Source organism: Pteropus alecto, unplaced genomic scaffold (assembly GCF_000325575.1).
Source record: "Pteropus alecto unplaced genomic scaffold, ASM32557v1 scaffold114, whole genome shotgun sequence".
Classification (NCBI taxonomy): domain Eukaryota; kingdom Metazoa; phylum Chordata; class Mammalia; order Chiroptera; family Pteropodidae; genus Pteropus; species Pteropus alecto.
The window spans coordinates 3039739-3047590 of record NW_006435793.1 but is presented as its reverse complement, the minus strand read 5'-3'; the positions used below and the strand labels follow the sequence as shown (position 1 = coordinate 3047590).

Sequence of the window (7852 nt, the reverse complement as noted above, 5' to 3'; positions counted from 1 at the left end):
CCAGTTGGTTCCTGAGTGGAATCTGAAATCTTCCTTCTGACATTCTGGGCAGCATACAATCTTGTCCTCTGCACTCTGTGCAGGGCCCCTCCTGGGTCTGCAGGTGGAAGGATGGTCCTTGTGTTCTTCCATTCACCTGCGGCCCAGCTGGAGGTGATTGTGATAGACACCCGGTACTTTTAACTTTTGACTCCTGAGCTCATTGGAAACTCCATTATGCTCATCACTCATTTGGATACAGTCCAGCTTTGCAGTCTGTAGACCAGGGGATTTTTGGATAGACTATAAGGATCCATGGGGGCTCGGGAGGTGGGAGAATTGAGCAGGGGGAAAGAGACTGCAGCATGGGGTCTGTCACTGGCTGGCATCTCTGCCCCATAAGCCCTGACTCACTACATGACCCTGGATAGACCACTGCCTTTCTCTGGGCCTCAGTTTCTCCATCTGCAAACTGCACTGTAAAGGTTCCAGTGGTTCCCAGCCCTGGGCAGACATTAGAGTCACCTGGGAAACTTCTAGACAATATAGATGACTGGTCCCAATGTGGACCCATTGTATTAGAACCCCTGGAGGACTGAGGGACGGATCCTGGGTGGTGGTATTTTTAAAAGTTCACTAAGGGACCTTAATGCATAGCTAGGGTTGAGAGACACTGGATTCCACTGACACTTTCTATTCTTAGAAGCTAAAATTTACTGTGAAATAATACTGGTTCTCTGTTGTGGGCAAAAAAGAATTGTTCTCTTTAAAAAGTGCATTCTTTATTTCAAATAGATTTGGATGATATGTAAAGAAAATAAGGTCCTCTCCATGAAAATTAGGCTGCCAGAAAAAGTCTAGTCTGAAAATATTCACTGGCCATGGGCCTGAATGCATCCACAAGATGGCCAGGAAATGGCTTCAGTCACAGTGTGATTCTGTCTCCCTCCTTCTCTGGGCAGGAGAACCAGCTGTAAGGTCGCCAACCTCCTGCCTTAGCTGGGTCCCCGCATCCTGCTCCAGGGGCTCTACTCCTTTCACCCCAAATATCCATTGATCCTCCATTGATTCTAGATCTGGACTGAGAGAGGAGTATATGTACTTAAAGGTTTAATAGTTGTTGCAAACATACAGACTCAATGCATACCTCTGCAGTATAAAACAAAAGATGACCTTGGGTCAATAAAAATCAAAGATGTTAGGAAATCACTCTATTCTAGGACCCCCAACAAAATTACAAACTCAGGGACAAAAAGAGCTCTGACAAGGAGATAGGACTCTTGGAGCTAGGAGCCCTGGGGACATGCCGTCCCCTACCTGGGTTTTGCTAAAGCGAGTGGGCTGGACAAGGAGATCTCTGTGGCCTCAACTCTTGTTCGATGATTCTGCAACTGCTTCGAAGGGTCTTTCTTATTTCGAGCTGAACACTGCTCCCTGTGAGGCTTCTCCTCACAGGCCCTTGCTCAGCCTGGAGGCTGCGCATCACATCGATTCCTGTTCTTGGCAGTTCTTCAGAGATGGAAACACGGTAATTTCAGGCCTTGATTCTGTTCTTCTCCAGGAGAGCCGGTGATTCCTCAGGAGGTGCTGTTTTACTCCCGTCCTGTCCCTGGTATGGTCATGTGGACAGGGTCATTTTCCGTGCCCTGGGTAGGTGCAGATCAGGTAGCATCCCTTAGCAGCACTGAGTAGAGAGGGACTTGCGCTTCCTGGGCCTGGATCCTCACTCATACTTGTCCCTGTCTTCACAAACAATATGCCACTGCCACATTTTTAATAAGTTAATTTTATCAGCCTTTATTTTGAAGTTTTTAATGGGCCAGGTGGACACTGGCCAAATGCCTGGCGAGTGTAACAACCCTGCCAAGGAATCTACCCTCCGCTGACTTACTCGAACTGGCCTAAGGGCAAAAACTAATACCTGAGAGGATGCAGGACACATACAAATACAAGAGGTTATTTGCACCTAGAACACCTTTTTCCTTTTCTTGGCTAACTCTCACTGGTCTTTCAGAATCCAACTCGGATGCCACCTCTCCAAAGTGGCATCTTCTAGCCTTCTTAGACTAAGTGGAGCCAAATGCCCCAGCTCTGAAAGCCCTTCTTACATGTCACACTCAGTTGGGATCCTATGTCTGCTCTCTACTGGTCCAGGGGCTTGCTGAGAAAAGGGGTTGTGTCTCACCCATTTCAGCACCTCCTGTGCCCAGCCAGCGCCTGGCATGCAGGTGCCAGGAAATGATTGTTGAGAAACTTCAAAATCCCAAACCATAGGACCACCCTCCCCCCGCCCCCGCCTCCCCGCAAAAACAAACAAACAAACAAAAAAACATCAAAATTAAGAACTTCTGTTCAACAAGGACTTAGGTTTACAGACAAATGTCCAAATACTTGCAAAGCCTAAAGCCAGCAAGGGACTGATATCTAGATTGTATAAGAAACTTTTGCAAACCAGTAAGAAAAAGATAGTACCTTCGAAATAAATGGGATCAAAAGATCATAACAGACAATTAACAAATGTTGAAAGAGCCCAAACTCATTAATAATCAGAGAAATGATATTTAATATCATAATATATCACACTATACCTTTAGACTGGCAAAAATGAGAGAGCTGGGGACACCGAGTATTGGTGGAAGGTGGGGACATAGGAATTTCATGCCAGTGGAGTGGAGGTGGCATGGGCACTGAGAGAGCCATTTGGCACATTTTTGGCATGTTCAGGGTTCACACACCTTCTGACCCAACAATTCTGCTCCTGAGCAAAGAAGTGCCCTGTTGGGTTCATAAGGAGATATGTACAAGGACCCTCATTATTTGTGGAGGCAGGGAGTTGAGGTGACCTGGATGTCTGTGACTGAGAGAGGGGATGGGTGCACGGCAGGTGCACCCCATGGAATGAGCAGTGAAAGCCACAGTCTAGGTGTACACATAGCATCATGGAGGCCTCTTAAAAAACAAAACACTGAGTAGAAAAAAAAAGAAACAGAAGAGATATGTAATCCAGTTGTATTGACATAAATTCAGTACACACACACAAAACAGTAATATACATTTTATAAGGACACATACAAATACACATATGCATTAAACATTTAGAACGTTTGCCTTTCATTGGGAGAGGTGGGAGTGAGGTGTGAAAATAAATGAGGGAAATAAGAGTATAAACAATGAACAAAAGGGGCTTTCATAGACCAATTATATAACATTGTATGGTGTGTGAAGTGTGTCCTAAGGAAGTAAGATTGTCCTTTTCTCAATAAATTCTGGAAGAGGATAAATCTGGGATAATTGTCAAAAGTGCCCAAGAGAGGAGAAAAAAGCCAACAGCTGCCATGATCCTTCTCTGTGACAGTCACCAAGCCAGGAACATTCACAGCATGACATTGAATTCTCATCATCGCTCTCAAGGCAAGGAAAATGATCACCTTTCATTTTACTATTTTTAAATAAATGGTAAAATGATGGCTCAGAGAAATTAAACCACAGTGCCTAGCTAGTAACAATTAGACATGCCTGCTTCAAAGCTCATATACTTTCTACACGATAGAAGATGAGTTCTCCATCACTGGAGGCATTCAAGCAGAGGTAATGCCATAAAAGAGAGTTAGGGCTCCCTTCAACATGGAGAATCAAAGGCTCAGTGAAATACAGGGTCTGTTAAATAATTCTGCCTTATAAGCCATCTTCTGAAAGGTAAGACCTGGATCATGAGGGCTGGGAGGTGCCATGGTCAAGGTCAGGCTCTCAGTCTGAAAGAACCCACACTGACATATGTCCTTCCATTCATGCCGACCCACCTCCCTGCCTGTGTATCCTGAAGTTTGGTGGACTATGTCTCCACTCAAGTTGAGTGGCAGTCGACAAACTGTCCTTTCCAGACCTAAGGCTTGGTGAAGTGAACTACAACATGCACCTTGACAGAGGAAAAGGATATTAAAAATCAGCCTTAAGAGTCTCAAATAGGGTCAAACTTGCTTCGAAAGTTTTCTAGTAGGTTCTGGGAAATTATCTTCTTGCTTTCATAGGCACTGGCACTCAGTCAGAGAGATTATGAGGCCCCTGTAGGGGAGGGGGCAGGGACCATCATTTATTCAATGTGGCTTCCCCCAGAGAACTTGGTAGAGTGCTTGGCCAGATGCTCAGGAAATTCGTACTGAATAGAACTGTATCTGGTACCGCGAAGACCAAACGGTAATTAATGTCTGTCTGCAAATGGGAAGGAGAAGACTATATTTCACTAGGTACGTTCTGAATGACAATTATGTTGTTAGAGTGATAGAAGACCCCATCCCTTTGAATCAGGTGCTAAAATATAAAACTCCAAAGTCTGAGTCCATTATGTTGCACAGAAGCAGTGTGAAATTCGAGCACATCATCATTCACCGAGATTCTTACAAACAGGCCTAATGAAGGCAGGGACGGTGAGTTAGAGCACAGATGCTGAGATTTCACGAAGAACAGCATAAACAAGGCTCTAATCATGGCTTCACTCAACTTCCTTCCCTGCTGCAAATTCTGAGCCATGTTTAGACTTCAGCAGTAACATGGATTCTTTCTTCTCTTAAGGAAAAAAAAAAGCCAATTCCCTAGCATTCATCCTTATCGACACGTGGTTTAGTGGAAGTCAGTGATGGCATGGGGGAGGTGCTCTGAACTTGGAGTTGAAAGGGGTTTAGGCTAGCCCCACTATACCCAAGGTGCATGGCCAACGGAATGCTATTACCTGCTGTACCTACCACCATGATGAGAAGAGCACCTAAGACAAGGGTAAGAATGTACGTAATTTATTTGGGAGGTGATCCTAGGACACACTGGCAGGGATGCAGAAAGGTGAGACAGAGAAGGGAAAGGAGCTAGTACAAGGTGCATTAATGAGCAGGTTTTTGGGAAGCCCTCAGCTGACATCTAGGGACAGAGTAGAACATACCTTGAATTCTTGGGAATTTCTACCCAAGGGGAATTTATTCTCCACTTCTCATCCACCCCTGGCTCAGGGCTGCCCCTGGAAAGTGTTAATTCCCTGGACATCTGACCTGCTCCTTGCACAGGGGAGAGTTGCAAATGCTTTTAATAAGATGCTTTTTCTGGAACTGTGGCTGCTCAGGCCACTGATAGCATCTACCATACCTACCCTCCAGGATTGCCCTGATGGAGGTAAGGGCTCTGGGAACGCTTCGAAGTGGAGTAAGTGGAAGGAAACTGGGAGTGAGAAAGACCATTCTTAGGGTTCTGAAACCTCTCTGGATTCAAAATGCTTCAGTCTCAAGAGGGACTATGGGGTTAGTTCTGGCACATTATTTTAGAATAATTCTGTTTATCTAGCACTCTTAAGTTTGCGAAAAAGATAGTCCCCAGCCTGGAAAAACAATGGCCACCATTGTGAATTAGCTTCAGTTTACATTTCTGTTGTCAAGGCTAGCTGTTATTTACTGAACATTCTGCTTTGACTTAAATTGCGGGAAACCATGTATAAATGAAGATAGTCTTAAATTTCCACAAGCCTTATCACTAACAAATTCAGTAAGCATTTATCAAGAGCCTGCCAGGAGTCAGGCAGCAAGCTAGCAATGTGACTAGCTTCCCAGCACTAGAGAGTTTATAGAGCAAAAACTCATTTGGCCCTTAAACCAGCACCAGGAGGCAGACAGGGCTGGCATTAGTGCATCCCATTGTCCAGAGGAGAAGACTAAAGCTTAGGGAGATAAAGTGACTTGTCCAGGAGCAGATCTTGCAAAGACCCCACTGCTGTGGCTGGCTGCTTGTGAATCAGCTCTGTTGTGAGCTCTGCTGCCCACTGTCCCCTCTAAATAAGAGGGCAGGAGACAAGGGAGAGAGAAACATAGAGAGAGGTGGGGGAGCGGGGGAGGGCATGGCAGACAGCAACATGGTGATCCTATTAGAAGCGTGAGGCAATTTAGGAGCTGGTAACCCCAGGGTGTGGGGGCAGGCCCACACTCTGGGTAAATTCCTGCAAGGTCCCAGAAGACAGAGTCTGGACCAGCCTCTCTGAGAGGGAAATCATGAGCCCAGAGAAGAGAAAGTATGAACTCAGTATCCCACAGTGAGTCAGGGCCCATCCCACGCAAGGCCGTTTTCCTGTCTGGACCTCAGTTTGCCTTCTGTAAAATGAGATGATAACCAGGAGCCCTTTCATCTTAGCCTATTCAATAATTCAATCCCCCTCTATCCTGGCAGACAAGGCACCTCTGAGACCCTATGAATCTGGATAACTATTGTGCTGATGAGAACATGCCCTGAGCACAACATCCCTCTGTCAACAGGATCAATGTCTGTTTTAAAAACATGTAAACAGGAGTATCTGCCAGGTCCAGCTCTGACAGTCAATAAAAGCTGGACACAAACGTGGCGAAGGGAGAACACTCAGGCGTAGGTGTGTGTGTAAGCCGGCAGTGGCACTAATCAGCTGTGTGTCCCTGGGGGAATACTTCCCTTCCCTGGGCCTCAGTTTCCTCATTTATATCATGAAGTAGTGGGATGAGATCATCTCTGAGGCCCTGCTCCATTAGACATCTTACATATCATTAAGTGTAAGGAGCAGCTATGGAGGTAGGCAGTCAGAAAGGCATCTGAGGGTTTCAACACACCAAGAGAATCTGGATTTGCCCCAGAAGTGTCATAATTCTTGACAAAGTGCTAATCATAACTGCTATTACCTGCTGGGCAAGAAATATATGCACATATTCATATTTCTCTGTTTGTCTTACCTAGTTCTTTCCACATCTTAAGGTAGGTAGGATTATATTCTTATTTGACAGATGGAGACATCGAGGCTCACAGAGGCGAAGTCACTTACTTGCCTGATGTTCTATAGCGACTTGAGCTCAGGTGGGTCAAACCTACCTCTGAACGACTGTTTGCTATGCTGCTTTCCTTATAAATGCCTAAAATCAGTCATTGGAGTTGGTGTCTAATCTTAACATTGAAAAAAAAAAGGCAATAAAATTGGCATGCATTTGTAGCTGTGATTGGCCAATCAATATTTTACAAAATATTCCCCTAGAATGATATAATTTGAGAACTGGAAATGTGACAAGAGAATTTAGTTGCAATCACTCAAAAGAAAAAAAAAAGTAAGTATCTTTGCCAAGATGCTTACTTTGTTCAACCAATGAAGAAGTAAGACTTAACAAATGGGAAAATAATTACGTTTGCCTAAAATTACATCTTTTGTGCACTCCAGAGAGCTGACATGCGTTTCAATTACCTGCCATGGGAAGACAAATGGGTAAATCTACAAGACTGCATTACGGAAAGATAGTACCCAAGAACACCTCTCCTGATTGATCTGAATCCGGTGAGGATTAGTCTGAATGACTCTGAGTAACTCGATTTCATTTCTTGCTTTCCCCTGGATGACTCTGGGATTTGCTTGAAGTGAGTTGACATAGAAGGAAGGCATGACTTTCAGAAACATCCAGATGCTGAGAAACACTGCACTGATGACTATGTCAACATTGACATATTGGATAACATTGATCATTGGTTCACAATCCTGCTAATGACCATACTGCGCTGAAGTGAGGTGTCTGTCTGGAGGAATGTCCAGCCCTGCTCCTCACGGATGCCCTGTGGGCACCGACAAGCCATTGCTCCTTGCTGGGCCTCTGTTTCCTCCTTATTGAATGAGAAGCTTGGTCTGGATGATTTCTGAGGCCCTTTCCAACTCTCATAGCAGAAAAATCCAACAAATGACCTGGCCTCTAAAAGAATAAATGGCCTGTAAATAGTGTGTGTGGGCTGACTATAGATTTAAAGAAACTATAGAGACGCATTAACCAAATGCAAAGAGTGGACCTTGTGTGGATTCCCCAACAAACCAACTGTGGAGACATTTTTGAGATAATTGGAG

The 7852-nt window shown here is 44.8% G+C and overlaps 1 protein-coding gene across 1 annotated transcript in view; it reads right to left on the bottom strand.

Annotated features, from left to right (window-relative positions):
- The window catches only part of GABBR2 (gamma-aminobutyric acid type B receptor subunit 2), a 332110-nt gene that overhangs the window by 89800 nt on the left and 234458 nt on the right, over positions 1–7852 (bottom strand). The gene's annotated exons all lie outside the window — the stretch shown is intronic.